Source organism: Narcine bancroftii, chromosome 5 (assembly GCF_036971445.1).
Source record: "Narcine bancroftii isolate sNarBan1 chromosome 5, sNarBan1.hap1, whole genome shotgun sequence".
Classification (NCBI taxonomy): domain Eukaryota; kingdom Metazoa; phylum Chordata; class Chondrichthyes; order Torpediniformes; family Narcinidae; genus Narcine; species Narcine bancroftii.
The window spans coordinates 163617217-163640474 of record NC_091473.1 but is presented as its reverse complement, the minus strand read 5'-3'; the positions used below and the strand labels follow the sequence as shown (position 1 = coordinate 163640474).

At 41.2% G+C, this 23258-nt stretch overlaps 1 long non-coding RNA gene across 1 annotated transcript in view; it reads left to right on the top strand.

Moving 5' to 3' along the window:
• Window positions 1–23258, top strand: part of LOC138764123 (uncharacterized) — a 67909-nt gene that overhangs the window by 26404 nt on the left and 18247 nt on the right. The window lies entirely within an intron of this gene.

Genomic DNA, 23258 nt, shown 5'->3' with positions numbered 1-23258 from the left:
CCCTGGAAGCGAGATCCATTAACAAAATTAGCTGAAGTGCTGGACTGGATTAATCGCCACCACCAGTTCCTTGTGGTACCCATTTGTAGACTTGGAAGAAGACTCTAATTTTTCTTACAAACCTTCTAAACTGAAATAAAATTAAGACACGGAGTCCTTCACCCAAGTGCAATGGGGATAATGCTTTGGAGAGCATTTTTTTAGTGATTTATAATTGGGTTACTCAGAAGTGGTGAAAAAGCCATTTTGAGCTGTATTCATAAATTTTACCAGGGTTCATTAAATATATCATAAATGCAGAATGTACCCCAGATATAATACATAAATAGGCTGGAGAAACTCAGCAAGTCACGCAGCGTTCATAGGAAACAAAGATGTACAACCAAGGTCTCGGGCCTGGGCCATTTGCCAAGGTATGAGCTAGATAAACAGGACTTAGGTATATCTAACCAAAAAATTCAGGACAAAACCAATCTAGCTAAACTGCATTAAGTGAGGGAAGGTGTCATCAACAGTGCCATCAAGAAGCACTTGGTCATAAATAACCTCCTCATTCAGGTTCAATTTGGGTTTTTCTATTTGGTTCCAGCTCAGATGGCCATTCCAAAGAAGACATGGTCATGGGTTACCATATATGGACATAGATATAAAAGAAGCTGAAATTGGGAGGTGAGGTGACAAGATAGCATTTGACTGAGTACATAGTATTCCAAGTGAAACTCGTCAATGGGCATCAAGAGAAAAAGAGATTCAGATTTATTGTCAGAGTACATACATGACATCACACAACCCCAAGATAATTCTTCCTGCAGGCGAGGCAGAATTACTGCTTATTGGTTGTGAAAAAAAACTGTAAACTATGTACATATGTAAACAAATAAAGAAATGTGAGCAAACTGCAATACAGAGAGGAAAATATTCAATAAAACTACAAAAGTAAGAGTCCTTTAATGAGTCCCTGATTGATGGTGGAGAGGTAGCAGCTGTTCCTGAACCTGGTGGTGTGAGTCTTATGGCACCTATACCTCTTTCTTGATGGTAGCAGTGAGAACAGAGTGTGTGCTGGGTGGTGTGGATCCTTGATTATTCCTGCTGCTCTCCAACAGCAATGTACACCGTAGATGTTCTTGATAGTAGGGAGGGCTTTACCTGTGATATCCTGGGTTGTGTCCACCATCTTTTGTAGGGCTTTACACTCAGGGGTATTGGTGTCCCCAAAACACACCATGATGCAGCCGGTCAACTCATTCTCCACCACACATCTGTCGAAATTTACCATGGTTTCCGTTGTCATACCAAGCCTCCACAAACTCCTAAGGAAGTAGAGGCACAGACGTGCTTTCTTCATGATTCCTTTAGTGTGTTGAAATCAGGAAAGATCTTCCAAGATAGTGAGTGGCACGGTTAGAGAAGGGTTGCACGATTAGAGTAGGGTTGCACAGTTAGAGTAAGGGTTGTACGGTTAGTGTAGGGTCGCACGGTTAGAGCAGGGTTGCACGGTTAAAGTAGGGTTGCACGGTTAGTGTAGCAGTTAGCAGAAGCTATTACAACACTAGTGACCCGGGTTTGAATCCAGCGCTGTTTGTATGTTTGTACATTCTTCCCATGTCACGTGGCTTTCCTCTGGGTGCTCTGGTTTCCTCCCACCCTCCAAAAATGTACCAGAGTTGTAGGTCAATTGGGTGGCAGAGGCTTGTGGGCCAAAAGGGCCCATTACCATGCTGCATGTCTTCAAAAAAGGGTAAGTAAGTAAATAAATAAATGGTGCCAAGAGCAGATCAGAGGGCATCAAGCAACAAATGATTATTTCTGATACCCCCAAAGCCTTTCCAGCACCCATGAGTCACAAGCCAGTGGCATGATGGAATATTCTCCACTTGTTCAGGTGAATTCAGCTCCTAAAACACTCAAAAGGCTCAGCACCAATTCAAAGCAAAAGAGCATTCTTGATGGACATCCCATTCACCATGCTAAGTATTGGATTCTCTGGTGACAGGGAAGGATTGTTCTCCATTCAATACCCAGTTCAGCGAGCACACAATGGGTACAGTTTGTGACAAAGATTGAATAGGTTGCAATGAGTAAAATTGAAACAAAGGATGACATGTTTGTATTCATAGTGGCTGTGACAGTGAGAAATGATTGATTGGGATGTTTATGCTATAGTGATGGCCTACATATATTTTGATGAAAAAATTCCAAGATTTGGAATAACAATTATCATCCATCTAACTGAATTTCAAGCACTGCAATACCACAGTGTCCTTTATTTGAAGCAATTTATGACAAAGTGGACCATCTTCAATTTTTATATACATGTGTTTTTTCATATCAAGTTAGTGAGTTAAACTTGCATTTGCCTTTTAGAGCCCAAGTCATACTTCTGAGAGTCTTTTAAATTTATTATTTTGTGGAATGTTCCTGGAGGAGTCATGGCATTTATTATTTTTATCCAAATCAGTCTGGAACTGACCGATTGCTGTACCACTCAAACCCATGCGCAAGCTCATAAACAGTAAACCATACTGCTCTGGGTCTGAAACCACACATGGGACCAATTGTAAATTTGGCAGATTGCCTTCCCTGAAGGACAATGGTGAACCCAGTAGTTTTATGGATACCATTAACATTTCACATTCCAGATTTTACTACTATTTTGGTGCAATTAAAACTCACTTCTCAAGATCAACAGTCAAAGTCTCTGGATTTCTGCCCTGCAATCGAACATTATGCAACTATACCCAAATAGTATTTACCATGATGCATCAGAAAGGTAGGATGGCAATTCTCTCAAAACATACTTTCTTTGGCAAAAGGGTGATAATGACCAGATAATCTGATGGGAGAATAATACAGTAGAAGTCTGACAATCCGGACCCCTTGGGGATTGGGTCGGTCCAGATTTTAGAATTTTCTGGTTTCTCAAGTCATACTTTTTAAATCCAAATTTAAGATGGAATAAAGAAGAGATGAACAGGTACATTTTGAGTCTATTCATCCTGATTAATTTATCAAAATGAGCAGTTTCAAAGAAAAATAAAGTGGCCGCTTGTTGCCGCTGTGTATCTGGAGCGCTGGGGGGTATATCTCAGTGGTAGAGCATTTGACTACATCTGGAGTGCTTACTAATGGACGCAGGCACACAAGAGCCAGCTGAATTAAAAACATTTGAGAGCTTTTGACATCCAGATTCTTGGGTGGTCCGGATTTATGGCATCTGTATTTTTGGACTTTAACTGGATTGGACAGACGCTCAGGATAACATCCTGTGATTCTTCAAAATAGTGCCATACATCTCTTAGATCCACCAGTAAGTAAAGAAGACACTGTGGTTTATGATCTCCAGAAGGAGATTACTGTGATAGCACTGCACTGTCTCACTCCATTCCTGATGTGCAAGGATAAATTCCACGTTCAATTCTCCAAAGTGGGGCTTGAACACACAACTTTATGAAATGCAGTTGAGAACATTCTGTCCCTTGCAATGAAAAGCTTGTCTGAAATGGAAGGATTTTGGGGTTCTTTAAAACGCAGCACGGTTAACCGCATCAGTGACCCAGGTTCAAATTTGGCGCTGTCTGAAAGGGGTCTGTACATTCTTTGCGTGTCTGCATGGGTTTCCTCCGGGTGCTCCAGTTTCCTATCACCCTTCAAAACATGCGGGGGTTGTTACCCAATTGGGTGTAATTGGGCAGCATGGGATCGTGGGCCAGAAGGGGCTGTTACCATGTTGCATGTCTAAATTCAAGAAAGATTGAGCAGTTTTGGGAGAAAACACAAGGCAGGAGCAGCAGAAACACAAATGCCAATCAGGACCTATTAAAATCAGAAATGCATGAATGGCCAAAACTGATGAAACACAGAACTTTCAGAAAACTGTACACATATTCGTGTTGTCTAATCACAATTTACATTTGAAACATGAAGGCAGAGAACTCTCCAGCAAAGGAACTTTCATCTAAAGACAAGACTTTAAACTCTATTAAACCAATCACCAAGCAGACATTCATTTAATCTGGTTTTGTGGTCAGTATTTTTCCCATTGTAATCATCTCACAGTGTTTGATTTCACCATTAAAAATGATGATCATTGGTCTGCTTTGCACCAAAAACCAATTACCGTTCCATGATAAACTATGATTGGATTTGGATATCCACAGACCAAATGCATTTGTGAATGCAAAGTAACTCCACTTTTGCACAAATACATATGTTGGCAAGTATTTTTTCTTGTAATTGTTTAAAAATTACATTTGCAAATTCAATGTTCTTCTTTCATGTTTCCAAGAATAAAAAGATCGGAGGTCATCCAAGATGGCGGTGAGGGGCTTGTAGGGGGATCCAAGAGCTCCCCGAGGAAAAGAGAATAAAGGATACATACAAGAAGTTCCCCTAAAATAAAAAGACCCCAAAAATGAAGACAATTAAGAATACGAATAGAAGAAAGAGTGAGAGGGGAAAGAAAAAAATTGGGGACAAAGAACAAAGACGGGATGGAGGAAGAGTCTCACTGAGTGGTGGAAAGGCCGACTTGGGGCCTCTCAAGACATCAGCAACAGTGTCAGTAACAATGGAGCACCAAAGCTTCCAGAGGGTATAAGACTCACCTGGGAGGGAGAAACTGGATGAGGTTGAATTTCAAGGGAACTTGGGGTGGAGGGAGGGAGGACACAACCAAACCACCAGGAGTGCTGTCTGGCATGGGAAAGATTGGGAACCAAGGTCACGGGGCCCAGCCGAGGCCGAGTTGACAGTGATGTGGGCGGGAATGGGAGCGCTGTTGAGTGCTGGAGATTCGGGGACCCGAGGTGGTGGGAACTGAGCCAATGAGGAGCTAACGGTGATGCAGACAGCAACGAGAGCGCTATTGGGCATGGACGGTTCAGAGACCCGAGGTCAGGGGAACTGAGCTGATGGCAACGATGGCAGTGGAGTTGCTATCAGGCACTCGAGCTTCTGGCACCTGAAGTTGTGGGGACTGAGCTGAGGAGGAACTGACAGCAACATAAGTGCTGTCGGGAGTGCTATCGGGTGTGGGAGATTCGAGGAAGAGGTCGGGGGAGTTGAGCCGAGGTGGAGTCAGTGGCGAAGCAGGCTGCGACAGGAGCGCTGTCGGGCGAGGACAGTTCAGTGGCCCGAGGTCAGGGGAGCCAAGGAGGAGTGGACAGTGACTCTGGCGGAAGCAGAGAGAAAGACCCCGGAGGCTGGAAGATAAAGTAGAGGAGAAAATAAAGACTTACCTGGTAAGGGCACTCCAACTGGTGAGTGTGAAGAGGTAAGGTTCAAGGCATCAGTGGGCATTTGAGGTGTCAGGTCTGAAGTACTCCAGGAGCATCATGGTCAGAGTAGAAGAAGGACATTACAGGGAGGGGGTAGAGGGCCTGATGCTTTTTGCCAGAGAGATACTGGAGGCTACTGGCCAGATAAGAAGAACTTTGAAGACACTGGTGGCAGGGCAGGGGGCAATCAAAGAAAGGCTAGAAAACCTGACAGAAAGGGAATCTGAAACGATAGAGAGAATTGAGAATTGAGGAGAGTGGAAGAAAGATTTGATAAGAGAGAGAACAAAATGGATGCGTGGGATAGGGTAAGGATGTGGGAGAAGATATATACTTAAGAAAACATCAGCAGGAGGAATATGGTTAAAATTGTGGGGCTGAAGGAGGTTAAAGAGAGGAGTTCCTGAAAAAACGGATCCCTAATATACTGGAAAAGGAACTAATTGGAAATAACCTGGAAATAGAATGGACCCACTGGTCTTTTGACCCCTGACAGGGGCCAAACCAATGGCCATGCTGTCTCCTGATAAGGCTCCTTCATTACCAGGATGGAGAGATGATTTTATAGGCAGTGGCAGTGGGTGCAAAAGCTAAGGGGGTCCAGTGGAATATGAGGGGGAGAAAGTTTTATTCTACCAGGACATAAGCGCAGCACTATTGAAACACAGGAGGGAACGTGACCCGGTTAAAAAGAGCCTTAAACAAAAAAGAATCAGGTTTACCCTCCTTCACCCGGCAATGCTGAAGATAGTAAAGGCTGGAGGGGAAAGAAAGTTTCTTAAGTATCCAAAGAAGGGAATGGACTTTGTAAGAACCCTGCCACCACTTCGGGATTAAATGTAAATGTTAATAAGGTGGAAAGAATGAATCAGGGGAAAGATGGACTGTAAATATCATAATTGTGAAGAATGCAAGGGGGAAAGGGGGGATATGCTTTATTTTCATAATGTTAATGTTTAAAGATTAATGTAAATTAGAAGTAAGAATGAATACGGGGAGCTTAAAGAAAATAAGGAAGGTCCAAGTGCTAGATGGACACATGGGCACATTTCAAAATGGTGGGGGGATTGGCGCCAATAGCTTGGCTATTGATGGTGGGGGGGGTAAAGATAAACTGGGAGGGGGTATTTATGGGGTTTTTTAGTTTTGTTATCGATGTAATTTAATTGACAGTACTTTCAGTTGTATCGGGGTGGGGAGAATAAATACAGACTCTGCATGTTTCATGACCGTTAAAAAGGATTTATAATGTTTGTTTGACAAGTCTATGAAAATAAAAATAAAATATTCAAAAAAAAGAATAAAGAGATCGAAGAAATGAATGCACCTTTGGATTGATGTGACAGGTATCCACCCCAGGCATGCTTTGAAGTGCTGGAACTTCGTCTTGATTCTGAAAGGAAAAGAGGGAATTGGCTCTTAAGGTAGATTGAAACCTTTGGGAGCATCAGGTCCTGTTCGATTACTGCAAATTGTATGGCAGTGTGGCAATAAAATGAGGCAATAAAAGTTGTTGCAGATATCAGCTTGACCTAGATATATTCTCTAAGATATTAAAACATTAGCCTTTGGTAAAGAATAAAGAATCCAATCATGTCAGGAATAAAACCAGGAAAAACAGGGGTTGAAAATAAATGAACACAACCAGGTTCAACAAAACATTGACAAGGAAACAAAAAGATGCTCAATATTTCAATAAAATTAGATCCACTCTGATATTTTTATGTAGTTAATTTCTATGCCACACCCTCACCAATTACTCCTTTAATGAGATTTAACAATGGAACACTACCTTGCCTGCCAACTTAAGCAAAGTTGTGTTTTGACATGAAGCAGACCGTACAAAAAATTGGAGTTTAAAATATCTGGTTTATGTGTCAATGAACTTCAATGCAACTAAAGAGTGTTTCAAAGCTAAAAACTGGAACATTCTATAATGGCCAAGTCAGATATCCAATCTAAATCCATTTGAGCATGCCTTCCATATGCTGAAGAGAAAACTTGACGTGACCAGCCCTCGAAACAAGCAGGAGCTGAAATGGCTGCAGTAGAGGCCTGGCAGAACATCACCAGAGAAGATGCTCAGCACCTGGTGATGTCCATGAATCACAGACTTCAAGCAGTCATTCAATGCAAGGGATATGCAATAGAGTACTAAACGTGTCTACTTTAATATGCATACCATTCTCAGGTCCCACATATTATGGTGCCCTGAAATGATATAAAAAGTGCTGTAATTTCTATGTGGTCAATCCAAAATGCGCACAAATACCTTTTAAAAAATATGGAATGTGCACTTTAATTACATGTGAATTTTTTGATTACAAATTTAAAACTGTGGAGCACAGAGGTAAATAATGGAAAAAGAAAGTGACTTTGTTCCAAACGTTATGGAGAGCACTGTAACCATGTCATAATTAAATCTACACAATCACAGTTTTTGCCCTCTTCCACATCTTTTCAATAGTTTAGAACATAGCATGAATTACTATTGAGGATAATTATTCATATTTCAAACATCCAAACATCTCAGCTGCTTTAATCAATGCCACTAAAGATCACCCAGAAATCCAGTCAGAACAACCAGATCTCTTTCATTTCTCATGAATGGAACTGTCAAATAGTCTCTCCTCGACACTGTGTCTGGAAGTGTAGTATTTTGCATTTACACTATACTGAATTCTGTGTACCATATGACTCCCTAGTTTCCATGTATATTCACAGGCTCATTGTGATTGATCCATTTGCAGTTAGCAGAATCAGAATTTATTGTCATGAACAAGTCATGACATTCAGCCCAGCACCTTCTTTAGCTTTTGACTTTTAGCTCCAGATCACCAAGTAGAATACTAAATGAAAGACTTTCCAAAAAAAGAGGGGCAATGGTAATGTTTTTTGTCCTCTCTATTTTTGCACACCAGCTTTTATCCATTGTAAAATTTCCTCTTAGAGTTTGCTGACATCCCAGTACACCAATTATGCATATTACCACAAATAAAGACACTTTTTTCCAATGATCACATGGACCATAAATCTTATTTCTGTGCAGAAATAATATGTTCCAAAGATGTACGGGTCAGTAGGCTAATTAGTCACATTGGTGTAATTGCATGGCACAGGCTCGTCAACTGGAAGGACCTGTTGCTGCTTCTCTAAATAAATAATATATTAAATATAAATTTTACAAATGAAAAAATCTCACAACCTTATTTTTAATAAAGATAACTAACTCCACCAATATCGGATGCCTAACTCACTGATTCCAGATTTATTGTCAGAGTACTTGCATGCCATCACATAAAACCCTGAGATACTTTTCCTTGCAAGTGAGGCAGAATTGCCACTTAAAGGTAGTGAAAAAGGTCTGTACACAATGTATACATGTAAACAAAGAAAATGTAAACAAACTGACTGTGCAATGCAGAGAGAATTTTTTTTAAATCAACAAAGTGTATAAGTAATAGTCCTAAATGATTGAGTTTGTTGTTGAGGAGTCTGATGGTGGAGGGGTAGCAGCTGTTTCTGAACCTGGTGGTGGGAGTCTTGTGGCACCTACACCTCTTTCTTGATGGTAGCAGTGAGAACAGAGCGAGTGCTGGGTGGTGTGGATCCTTGATGATTGCTGCTGCTCTCTGATGGCAGTGTCCCCTGTAGGTGTTATCAGTGTCCCCTGTAGGTGTTATCAGTGATGGAGAGGGTTTTGCATGTGATGTCCTGGGCTGTGTCCACTGACCTTAGGAAGATTTATGCTCAGGAGTATTGGTGCAGTAAATCTGTCATTTTTTGCATCACTTTTAGTCCATTCTTAAAACTTCAATGTCAAATACCTTTCTTCAGTTTCCTGACATTTGCCGAGAAAAAAAATTGCCAAAATTCCAAAAATGTTGTTCTTTCATCCTTCAGATTTCTCACATGAATCTTATCCAGCGCCTGGAATTCATTCACTTTCAGTTATTATGGGAGTAATGTGTAATTGCATTCTTACAACTTCTGCAACATACTCCAGCCAACTTTCCAGATCAAGTTAATCATCTATTTCTTCTCCACAAGACTTCTGGAATCTTTACAGCATCTAAATTCATCTATTATGCATTCATTTATCCAACATTCTGAACCATGTTTTTCTTTTTGTTTCAATGTAACCTCTTCCATCTTTAATTCAAAGTTATTTTGCCATTCAGTTCACTTTTTCATTTTCATTCCTGACATACTTTCTGTGTTGAGTCCAGTTGTATGACATTTTCTTCTACTATCTTCAAGGTTTTATGTTCCAATTGTAAGTCGTTTGATCATCCCAGTCAAACAAAAGTCAGCTTGGTTTGGAATCTTTGTTTAAGAGGGTTTATAATGACAAAGAAGACCTCCCTGAAGAAAAGCTCCAATTAGAAACAAAACTCAGTTTTTCATGCAGTTAAATATGCTTCTCTTAAGATTTGCTAACTTTGTTTGGAATTTAGTAAACTCTTCAGTTCTTTCAATTCTAATGACTTTTTATGCACTGATATTAAAAGCTTTTTAGATTATATTTATTTTCATGTAATAAATCAGAAATATCATGGCACAAAATTGCCATTAGTTTGCCATAAAGCAGACAAAGATTCACCATAAATTTTGTTCGACACCCCTTACAGTCAGAGAAAGAGAAGCAAAAAAAAGTCCCATCAGGAGTCAATGAGTGTCTGTGGATTCTCGCCAGTGTTCCCACACCCTCTAAAGCCCAGATCCAAACCTCTGACATAATGAGGAAGGGTTCAGTGCCCAGAAGCCTTCAGGAGCCTTTCTAGCTCTCAGCACTCTCTCAAATCCTGGTTCTGTTACGATTCCCATGAGTCAGTCTCCAGCAGCCCACAGCCTGGTGTGAGTCATTTGACCTCAGGTTGCCAGCAACCCGCAGCCTGCGTGGGTTCCTCGCCCACAAGTCATCAACAGCTCAGCGTCTGTGTGAGTCTCTCTCAACCGCAGAGCCCCTTGCTTGTCTGCCATCGTGGTCACTGTCCTTGGGGTCGTCTTGTCTGCTTCTCCATCTCAACGGGTTATGTTCTCTCTTTTACTGGTGCCCTGCACCAGTCTGTTGCTTCCCCTTGGTCTGCAACCCCTCGTGGCTGCTGCCGTGCACAGGCACTGCCATCTTGGGCTCAGACCCCTGTGGTTGCAGATTTTAAATAAAATACTGTTGACTCCTATAACAGACTGCTTAAAGCCTGTCTGAGCCATCGGGAATGGGACTGGGTGGTCAGACCCTTTGGGAGAGGACTGAGTCACCACTCCCCACTCCTCCCAGGACCGCACCAGCGGCAGTGATGCTGTTACAGAAGCTCCTGAGATTGGGCGGTCAGACCCTTTGGGAGAACACTGAGTCTCCGCTCCCCAATCTTCCCAGGACCGCACCAACAGCAGTGATGCTGTTACAGAAGCTCCTGGGACTGGGCGGTCAGACCCTTTGGGAGAACACTGAGTCTCCACTCCCCACTCTTCCCAGGACCGTACCAGCGGCAGTGATGCTGTTACGGAAACTCCTGGGATTGGGCAGTCAGACCCTTTGGGAGAACACTGAGTCTCCACTCCCCACTCTTCCCAGGACCGCACCAGCGGCAGTAATGCTGTTACAGAAGCTCCTGAGATTGGGCGGTCAGACCCTTTGGGAGAACACTGAGTCTCCGCTCCCCAATCTTCCCAGGACCGCACCAACAGCAGTGATGCTGTTACAGAAGCTCCTGGGACTGGGCGGTCAGACCCTTTGGGAGAACACTGAGTCTCCACTCCCCACTCTTCCCAGGACCGTACCAGCGGCAGTGATGCTGTTACGGAAACTCCTGGGATTGGGCAGTCAGACCCTTTGGGAGAACACTGAGTCTCCACTCCCCACTCTTCCCAGGACCGCACCAGCGGCAGTAATGCTGTTACAGAAGCTCCTGAGATTGGGCGGTCAGACCCTTTGGGAGAACACTGAGTCTCCGCTCCCCAATCTTCCCAGGACCGCACCAACAGCAGTGATGCTGTTACAGAAGCTCCTGGGACTGGGCGGTCAGACCCTTTGGGAGAACACTGAGTCTCCACTCCCCACTCTTCCCAGGACCGCACCAGCGGCAGTAATGCTGTTACAGAAGCTCCGGTAGCACTGCCATTTTTTTTCTTGCAGCACTCTATTGACAATTTTCATGCTCACCTCATCACCAAAAGCGATTCTGCTTCTGATTACATCTTTAAACAGGTTTTGCCTCGATTAGATTATTTATATAAACTGCTTCCTTTTATCGGTGTACAAAGGAAATAAAAGCAAGATTGAGCCTTAAGGCCCCTTGTATCTATTCTGGCATCAATGACAGCAAAATTTTTACTTCAGTGCCAGTTTCCTGCACTAACATCGTATTCCTTGATACCATTAACATTTACAAATCCATCACCCTCTATCTTCAATATACTCATGAATGAACTTCCCACGCCCTCTTGGGGAAGTGAATTCCAAATTGTCCAACCACCAACAGATTTTTTTTGCTTCTGCAACCCCTGGTTCTCGATACCCCAACCTGAGAAACATTAACCCTGTCAAGCTCAGTAAGAACTTTGTACAATTGAGTGAGGTCACTCTCATTTTTCTCAACTCCAGAAAATATATCCCTTGTCTGCTTAATCTCTGTTTATACTCTAAACCTGGCATCTCAGAAATCAATCAGAGAACTTTCATTGCACTATTTGCAATACAGGGATTTCTTTGCTTCATGAGAGAGATCAGACCCATCCATAATATTGCAGATGTTGTTTCACCAGGGCCCTATTTTACTGAAGCCAGTCTTCTCCATTCTTGCATTGAAAATTCTTCTGCAATTTGCCTTCCTAATTGCTTGCTGCTACACATGAGATCGAAGTTAGGACATTTTACCAAATAACATGATCTATTCCCTTCTGCGCTGTTTAGGCTGATGTAACAGTCAACTGAACCTAACAACTCCAGGATCCCCCCCAGAGGCGTTCCGTGCCGCGTTTTCAGTTGGAGTCACCTCTGGCTGACCAATCTACTTCCACATTTTCTTTGATTTTAGGGTTATAATCAGACCCTGTATCAATTTGCAGCCTCACTGGAATGCCGTTAATGTGCACCTTGCTTATTTCCTGCATTTGGCGGTTGCCACCTTAAAAGCTGCTTCAATTGGTTTCACTTTTGTTTGTGAAGCTAACTTAACGGGTGTTTTCCCTCTGCATCATTCTGGTTTATGTCCTCGACGCTTGCATTTACTGTAATGCTGCCATCAGTACACTGCTAATCCATTGTGCTTTGCACGCGTGGGTTCGAATCCCATCCTTGTCACCTAAATATGTGGTAACCGTGGCCAGAAATGTTATATAAAGAACCGAACTGCCACTCTTGGTTACCCAGAGTAATGAAACCACAGACACAGAGGTTTCCCTTAACACCGTGCTCTTTACTACAATTTCTCCAGACATAGACTATTATACAAAATGGTGTAAACTATTTATAATATTTACACAAGCTTGCGACTTCAAGTCACAAGGCAACCTCGTGAGTCCTGGTGACTGTGGGTCACTCAGATTAGGACTCCCTGGCGGCTTCATTTCCCAGAGTTCCAGCTATCTGTGTTTTTCTCTTTCTCTCCCCTGTGTCCCCCTCCATCTCTTTCTATTGACATGTCCACTAAACAATAGCAAGGTTTCACCAGCCTTTTACAGCAAGATCACCACGTTTGTTAGAAAACATTAACTCAATTTTTAACTCCACAAATGCTGCCTGAACTGTTGAGAACTTCCAGCATTTTCTGGCTCATTTGCAATTTTTCCACATTGACTGAACATTAAAGAATACACTCAATTTTAACTTCTGTTTATGGAGTGGACAATTAAACAGCACAGTCTACAAACTGAAACTCTATTTCAACATATGTACTTAAATTATGAAAAGAGTGACATTACAGGACACTTTGGTAACAATAACATTGATGTCTGCATCCAATGTGAATAAAGTTTTGGAACTGAAATCCAATAAAAGAGATCCAAATTAAATGTTCCAATAAGATTGTATGTTACAAATCAGACATCGACATGTGCAACTAAATTCAGGATCTTCCAATAATTGGAAGGATTTTGTGCTTCAGAAAGTTAAAAGCAAAATTTTGATTGATGTTGTTTCTTAACAAAGTGCCCAAAATCAGACAATTAATTAGGGAGGTATATCTGGAATTCCGAAAACCAGCAACCTCCAAAAACAGGCACTTTTTTTTTGTCGATGACATCTGCTCATCAAAGATGGAATTTGGTGCTAATTAGTGCAATTATCACTTTATAACAGCAACTCCCTGTCGGGGTGCCGTCGCTGATTAGTGCAATAATTACTTTATAAGAGCCCCTCCCTGTCGAGCATCATCGTCATCCGCCCTCCCAGTCGACACTATCTGTCAGAAGCCTATGAACATGCCAAAGAGAGCTGCAGAGTCCCCTACAGGTAGCAGAAAAGGAAGAGTCTTTCATTATTGATTGCGACACTGGAGAACAGGTTCATTTGTATTTACTCGTTTAGTTATGCAGTATACTGTGGGTGGTGGATGCTGAACAAGTTAAACTTTTTCGATATTCCATGCCTGTGTGCTGTCAGTGTGTCAGTGTACTCCCTTTTTGTGAATTCCCCTGTGAGTAAACAAAGACCACTGTTTGTTAATAACATGTGTCCCACCTTGATTCTCTTTGAACCCATCGAACCTATTCTGAACACAACATATACAAGTCGAGAAATATGATGGCTTGAGTATTTAAATATGCATTAATGTTAAACTATGGATATAACTGAAAGAAAAAAAGTGAAACTTGGAAAGGCTGTCACAACTGCTTTAATTAAAGCTTATAAGGAGAATACAGTTACAACGAAATGTTACGCTGTGGAGTTTGTGACATGATAACATGGATTTCTCAAAAGATTCTCTTTTGTGTGTTGTTCAGTGTTCAACATGAATTTATTGTCCAAAACAGATGCACCAAATTGCTTACTTGCTGCAGCCAACTGCATAAACTGCAAATACAATACAGAATTTAAGGACTTTAACTTGTACATTATTTATTTCTGAATTTTTTTTCAGTATTGTCCAGTCAGTTTATTTACATTTCTTTCCTTGTTTACATTTCTCTGTTTCGTATAACATATCTTTTTTTTCTTGAGTACAGTTTACCTTTATGGATAAGTAGAAATTTTGCCTGGCCCACAGGAAAAAAGGATCTCAGGGTTGCATTTGATGTCTTATACGTACTGTACTCTGACAATAAGAGGCTAAATATTAAAGGAAAGATACATAAATACAGGCAGTCCCCGGGTTACAAACAAATCCTGTTACCTGGGTCTGTATGTAAGGTGGAACAGGTACTTACGGTTCTTATTTTGCGTTCGTGAGGTAACATTATGTGCACACGCAAATTGGAGAACATCCTGTTCGTAAGTATGAGATATTCGTGACCCAGGGACTGCCTGTATTTATCATTATAGTTGGTTCAAGAAAAGATGTGAGGGCCATTATACTTTCTCTTGAACCCTTGGATCAGATCAGTGGTTTTCAAACTGTCCACCTAAACTCATGTTCCACCTTAAGCAATCCCTATGCCATAAGTGCTCTGTGATTAGTAAGGGATTGCTTAAAGTGGTATGTGAGTAGAAAGAAAAAGGTTTGAAAACCACTGTTTTAATCGTACCTAATTAACTCGTTATGTGCACGGTTTCATAACTCCAAAGGAAATGGGACAATGACAATTTTTCTCAAGCAAAATATCTCAATAACGATTGGGTCAAAAGCAATGATTTTCAACCTTCCCTTCCCACTCACATGCCACCTGAAGCAATCCCTTACTAATTACAAAGCACTAATGGCACGCATATTACTTCAAATGGAATGTGAGTTTAGGGGGGCAATTTGAAAACCACTGGATAAGATCCTTCTGAATGTATTGAAGAACAGGTGTAGCTTCTCACCTGGAATAATTGTACTGACAACAACCATGAATTGTTTCATTTGTGGATGTCAAAATGTCTCACAATTCTCATCTGTTGTAGTTGCATAACATCTAATTTAATATAGAGTGTGTTTTATGTTTAGAAATTATTTTAAAAAGTAAATTAATATGTACTGTATTTGATGGTAAAAATGCTCAAAAATATCCCCGGGTCATACGCAGAGTTGATATTAGGGTGATAATGGTGAGTAATGCCGACAATGACCATCGTCGCTGTGTGGCTCACAAGCATTACCATCTATCGTTGGGGTCTGGTGGTGGGCTGTTGGGGTGGGGGTGGAAGTGGGCCTTCATAAATCGGAGTATTGAATTCAAGAGTAGGGAGATTATGATGAAATTGTACAAGGCATTGGTGAGGCCAAATTTGGAGTACTGTGTACAGTTTTGGTCACCAAATTATAGGAAAGATATAAACAAAATAGAAAGTGCAGAGAAGGTTCACGAGAATGTTGACAGGATTTCAGGGTCTGAGTTACAGGGAAAGGTTGTGCAGACTGGGGCTTTTTTCTCTGGAGCATAGAAGATTGAGAGGGGACTTGATAGAGGTGTTTAAGATTTTAAAAGGGACAGACAGAGGACATGGTTTAAGATTGAAGGGGGAAAATTATAAGGGGAACATGAGGGGAAATTTCTTTACGCAAAGGGTAGTAGGGATGTGGAATGAGCTTCCGAAAGACGTGGTTGAGGCGGGATCATTGGTTACATTTAAGGATAGACTGGATAGTTACATGGAGAGGAGAGGACTGGAGGGGTATGGACCAGGTGCTGGTCAGTGGGACTAGGAGGGTGGGGATTTGTTACGGCATGGACTAGTAGGGCTGAACTGGCCTGTTCTGTGCTGTAAGTGGTTATATGGCTTCCACGGATTCATTGGTGGTTAATGTATTCCCATGTATTGTTTTCTCATTGATTTTGACTCTCATATTAATCAGATTCATTTGGACGGAAAACCAAAATTAACTCTAGGAGCCAATAGGTTGATGATTTATTGAGTACAGGGGATTCTTTGGCCAAGGCTTTACTTTAAAAAAACTAAACAATGCATCTGATTATTCAAAATCGACCTGCAAATTATAGTAAGGAAAAAACTTCAATTTAGATTTAGCACAGTAACAGGACCTTCCAAGCTGTGCGCCCCCCCCCCCCCCCTAATACACCAATTAACCCACAATCTCAGTACACTTTTAGAGGGTGGGAGCAAACTGGAGCACCAAGAGGAAAACCATGCAGAGACAGGGAGAATGGATAGACTGCTTACAAACAGCGCTGGATTTGAACATGCGTCACTGGCTCTGTATCCAGTGCTTTTTTTCAATATTTTATTCAAATTTTTTTCATGCGTGCAGTGATCAAAATTATACACATTCCAAAAGAAACAAATTAAAATTACATACATGATAGTATTCACCCCAACCTCCCTCCCTTAGAGCAGTTAATATGCAAGATGTAATATAGCTATATAAACATAGAAAAAGAAGAAAAGATTTTTTTTTATGATTGCACAGAGAGATGTTGTCTAACACACATACATAAAAATTCTTCATTACAACTCAGAAGAAAATCTCACAGGTCTATAGGCATAGAAAGGTCATTATTACAAATTTAAGCCTATTTGGCTCTGCATCTAGTGCTGCGCCAACCATGCTGCCCAAAATGCTCAATCTTTCAAACCGGCAATGCATTGTTCTTGAAGGTTTCCCTTCAAAGTATTATTTGTTCACATTGAAAGTATAGTTGATGCACTTGCCAGTAAACAACTTTGATTTTTTTTCCCCCCTCGGTTTTTTTCTTTATACCTACAACCAGCTGGAAAATTACTTTTGATGCCAAATCAAATAAATTTGGATGAATCTCTAAAATTGTTAAGTATTCCCTAATTCCCCTCCACCCACAAAAAGTGCAGACATGCAAAGTGCACACAATGGTGGTCAGAATGATCATGGATCACATTTGTACAGAGCCTAGCATGTCTTTAGAGATTCCATGCATAATAGCCAGGGAATATCAGACAACTGTTGCTGTGCTTGTTCTATTTATGGAAAAGATGAATCAGGATCTCAACATATTGTGCAATTAAATTCACTTAGTTTTTATTCACCTGGGGTAGAATCATCAAATACAATTACTTGCTTATCATTAATTTTCAAAATGCTTTAGTCAACTCAATGTTTCAGACTAAGACTGCCAGCTTCTATGGAGCAAAAATTTGTCTACTCTCTTGTATCAGGCTTTTCACTCTTTCACTCATGTTTTCTCATCATAGAAATCAAACAAGGGATTGTTGAATGAAAAAAGGATGCCTCAGGGTTTTGTGTTTCAGGTAAATTATGAGCGCCTAACCTTTTATCCGGAATCATCGTGACCAGACACCTGCCGTTGTTCAGAATCTTCTTCATTTAGGAATCATTTTAAAATGGTGGTTCTTTTAAGCAAACAGGATGTTTCAAAATCACACAAAACAGGGGGCACGGGGTATTAAATGAATTTAGATAAATAAAAACCATAATATATCACTGGCATGTTTTTTACTTTAAAGTAAAGCTTCAAAATAAAATTGGTTCAGATATTGCAGACATCTTAAACAGTGCACATTACGGCTCAAACATTGCATCAAAATGAACTCTTTTTAATGACTTCTTCCAGTGTTGTCTGTTTAATTAAAAGAGGTTTCTCTCTAAGCAGTCTCTCATTAATTGAATAAACAGCCATAATCTCATGCTCACTGATGAATGAATGTTGTTCCATCCCACCATTTAACTGATCACACATTTTAACCAGTGGGCATTTTTTCACCTGGGCACACAATGTCTTCGTCCTCATCGGTATGTAACACCATTTCAGCAATTTCCCCATCACTCAAGGAATGCACAATGGGTGTATCATTGTCAATGTTCAGCACTTCCTCGCTGTCAGCTGCCTTCAACAGGTTTACATTTTCTGCTGTAACAATTTTGGAGTAGGCAATGAGGCTAGTGATCATCCTCTCGTTACTGACACGAAAACCTTCAGATTCATCTATGTGTTGTTCAGCTGCTTCATAATCTACAGAAGCTTTTTCACCACAGATTTTAAGATATTTTATATGAGGACCAATCACATGTCAGCTGCCAGGACCAATCAGACATCAGACTCACAGGTGGGCAGATCCAACCCTTGATTGCCAAATTGAGGTGACTTCTGACTTGGCTCCAGCTGGAGAGATCACATGACCCTCCACAATCCACATTCCCACCAGGTCCCAGACAGAGAGGCAACATTACTCTCCATAATCCACACTACAGAATGTTACTGACAAATGCAACTCCAAGCCATTCGATATTTGAATATTCTTATGGGCAATGCAAAGTTTAACTAAGTTCAGGTGTTTACATAATGGCTTGTGTTAGAATTGTTTTGTTGAACTATTATAAAAGTTTTACATAGGAGAAAGTAAAATTTTGTGGAATACAGTTCTTTGTAGTGGTCCGCTAACTGGGACGTGACCCAGTATACAAGATGGCAAATGAACGTGGCGACTGTGCAGACCCCACAGGGGCCAACAACCTTTGTTGCAGGTGATAACCCACATAGCAGAGAGCAATGAGCAAAGGTGGGAATGCTGACCAATCCGAGACTGGCGCTGCCATAATGTCACTCCTGTTCTCATCAACAGGGAGAGAATATAAGCTGAGTTGCCAGTGCGATAAACCAGTCTTCGACTTCTTGGGTGTGTGTTGTTCATTCCACACTTCGTGGTAGCACACACACTACACTGGTGATCCTGACAAGTTTGGGGGACAGGGCCCCATCCACCCTCATGTGTGAGATGCTTGCCCTTGCTGAGAGACACAGGCCTTGTCTGCTGTTCGAGCAGATTTTATACAGCACTTGCTGGCCGACAAGGACTTCAGCAACCCCCAGGAAAGTAGCGGCCTGGGCGGATGTGATCTGGAGAGCGAAGAAGAAAAGAGTCGCCTTTGTGGAACAGATCGCTAGGCCCTGCGCGCAATTGGCAACAAGTTTATACAAGCAGAGAAGCACGTGGACACCCCAACCCAACAGTACTGTTACTATCACCAACGATGGGTGCAGGGGCCCGTCGATGCCACCTATCCTGTGCATTTCAGGGAAAAGCCGTGGCCTTGATAACCAGACGCTCCTCTGCTACATCTCCACTGGCAAACCCCACCCCATCATGCTGGCAGCTTGGAGACTGCAGGTCTTCAACACGGTGCATAACCTGGAGAACCCAGCCATCAGAACTACCGTCAAAATGGTGGCCTCCAGAAACAGGTCAGTCAGTGGGCCAAGACCTGCATGCTCTGCCAGACATACAAAGTCAAGGCACCCCCCTCCCGCCGTCTTTCAAGCCAGCGCAACTTAGACTCATCCAACTCCACACTGACATAGTAGGGTCACTACAGGTCTCCTGCAGTGTGAGATACTTCCTCACCATGATTGACCACTCCACGAGGTGGCTGGAAGCAGTCCCACTAGCCAACGCAACCACCAAGATCTGTGCCAAGACACTGATTAATACCTAGGTGTTGAGATTTGAAGTGCACTGGCCAACTAGCTGGGAATCCAGCTCCACCACACCAAGGCATTCCGCCCTGGTAGGGTTGGTAGAGCGGTTCCACAGGGACATAAAGACAGTTTTGATAGCTTAGCTCAAGGGACTGAACTGGGCAGAAGAGCTACCCTAGGTTCTCCTTGGGATCCACACTGCATCGAAGGAGGACTTCAACGCCTCAGCAGCTGAGATGGTATACAGCATGCCTTTGGTGCTACCAAGGGAGTTCCTGGCTGCCACCAAGGACCCAGAGGACCTGACAGCTTCATTGACAAAGCTGAGAGAAAGACACGGTACTCTAGGCCCTCCACAACCTCCGCCAGATGGCTAGGCCAAGTCCTATGTCCCCAAAGACTTAGAGACCTGCGAGTACGTTTTCGTTCGGAGGAGGGCACACCAGGGCTGTACAAAGTAATCAGACACAATGGGTTGACATATTTACCGGATATTGGTAGTAAGGAAGAGACTTTCACCATCAATTGCTTCAAGACAGTGCATCTGGATCTTAGCCAACCGATCTCCACACAGCCCCCGTGATGCAGAGGTAGGCTACTGAAAGTGGCAGACAGCGCTCCAATTGCCAATTCTGGTGGGAGTGGAGTCATTCAGCAGCCCGCTAACCGGGACATGACCCAGTACACAAGATGGCCGACAAATGTGGCGACCATACAGACCCCACATGGGCCAACGACCTTCATCCCAGGTGACAACTCATACAGCAGGAAGCAACAAGCAATGGCAGGAACACCGACCAATCTGAGGCCAGTGCTGCCATGGCATCACTCCTGTCGACAGCAGCAGGGAGAGTCTTCGACTTCTTGGGTGCATGTCATTTTTTCCACACTTCACAGTAGTACACACACTACATCTTAAACAAATTCAAAAAGAAAAACTCTGAAATGAAGGTAGATTAAACCATCAGGTTACATAGCTTTCTATTTGAGATTTCATTGTCACACAGAACAACATAAATGGGAAAAATCAGATTGAAATTGACATTCAATTTCATCTTTATTTTCACCAAGTTTTGTTATCTTCAATCCAATGCAACAAATCTGATTTCAAATTATAAAATTGATATTTTCAAGGAAATTTGTCCAAGAAGTACTAAAACTTCAGGCTTCATTAAAGCAAAGAACTTCCCTGAACATATACACATTACATACATGTGTGCTTATAAAAATTAGAGGGGGGTTAAGTTAGGTTAAGTTGTTAATAGTAATAAGTTAGAGTTTGATCCTGTTTTCATGTTTAAAGATAATTAAAATACTATAAAAACATGAATTCAAGAACTTTCCTTGAGCAAAATACATTTAATTCCTGAAGAAAATTGTCCAAAATATGGTTGAAACAGAAATTTCACAAAAAAATGCCAGGTTTTATCTGGAACATTATCTTATCATTCTCTAACAAATATTATCATTCTCTAACAAATATTGTCAGCGAGAGGACTGTTATGGCGTATATTATATTTTATATAATAATGTCTTTAAAAGAGATAGATTGTGGGGGTTTAGTGTAGGTCACTTCACAAACAGATACTTACATTTCACATCTCATTTAAAGTGCCAGAGTTTTGCTCAAGCCAAACATTCAGGATCTGAGAGCCTTTGCAAAGACAATGAAATTGCTTTTGGAAGGAATTTCAAAAAGCAGGTGCAAATGGAAGAGTCCGGCTCAAGTGCTGATAAGATCTTTCAAAAATTGGGTTTTGGAGTCCTGCAAGGAGTTCTGGTTTTTACAAGCAGAGAGAGGGCAAAAAAAACAAACAGGATTTCTCTTTTAGAGAGTGAGAGTTCTGCAGTACCTTTTAAAGCTACAACATGACAAGCTGGCAGGCTTATTGAAAATGCTATTTTGAAGATGGGTTGTGTTCTGAGTTCAGCCTGTTGAAAAACCGTTGAGGTCCTGACGAGAGGAAATGGCTGGCTAGAGTGTTTCTCCTGAGTTAAGGGAAACAAGAGGAATTCTGTGGTGACCTGGAAGAAGAGGTTATCATTTGGAAAACCCATGACAGGGCAAGTTTCTTCAACAAGTCACTGAAGTAGCTGATCAGGGAGAATTGAGCAACAAATCTCTCTTTGAAACCTTCCTGAGCAGTAACCATTTACCTTTAAGCACCAGAGTCTGGTGAAAATTCATAACTGTTCAATTCTGTGCACAGGATAAGAATTGCCCGATACCGGTGAACTTGGAGAAGTGAGAAGTGAATGATTGGACCATTAAAGCAAAGAATGTCCCTGAACATATACACATTACATACATGTGTGCTTATAAAAATTAGAGGGGGGTTAAGTTAGGTTAAGTTGTTAATAGTAATAAGTTAGAGTTTGATCCTGTTTTCATGTTTAAAGATAATTAAAAGCAAATCTTGTTTAAATAACCATTTGTCTTGGTGAATTTCTATTGCTGCTGGGTTTTGGTGTCCTCTGGGCTCATAACAGGACATTTCCTTTCAGTCATTATAATTTTTTTCTGATTCAATTCCAGCAAAATTTTATTTTCCTTATTTGGCAGCAAATTTCAGTGTTTTGCTGTCAAATTATTTTAAGATCTCATCTTCTAATCCTGATTACTTAGAACCAAAAAGCAACTGTTTTCTACAAATATTATTTTATATACAATGACAAATGCTAGAATGCAGACAATTCGACCATACAAAGAAAGTCCACACATTTATCACATTTGTAGATAAGGATGATCCTTGAGGGCTGTTATTGCAAGGACATAAATGCAATGCTAATTCATCCAGCATATATTGAGCAGCAGGATTCTTTATGATCAGCACTTTTCATAGTCAATAATACTTCTTCAGAATTATTTTTGAGGCATATAGTATTCATCTTGAATCTATAAAGGGGATTACTCCAAGCCCTAAACCATATATGTGATCTTTCACTACTGCTCAGTATGCCCTCGAGTTTGGGCAGAAATGTTATTTCATGTTGACTCATTGATCTTGTATCATACTGAACAATTTGTTTTCAAGCAATCCTCTAATGTTCCTGTTCTTTTAGTTGAAATATGCCATCACTACACCAAATGTGTGGAAGAACTTTCATCTTAACATTATGGATTTCATATTAATGATTCTAATTTAATTAAAAATGTTGTTTTGGTATACTTGGTTGAAGAATAGTTCCATCAATAAAACATTATATTGTTCCATACCCTATACTAATTGAATTTACAGTATAGTAAATTGAAATATGTACAGAAAGTGAAATATGTGGAGCAGAGCCTATGCAGCTTCAGAATTTAAAGTATTATTTTGTTATTTAATAAGCTTTTGTATATTTAGCTTATGTTACAAAGATGAGAAAATATCACAAGCACGCTGTTTCAAACTGTAAAAAATTTCTGTCAGGTTGGTCAGGTTTTCAACATCTTAAAACATAGGAGGTAGGAGCAGGATACAACAG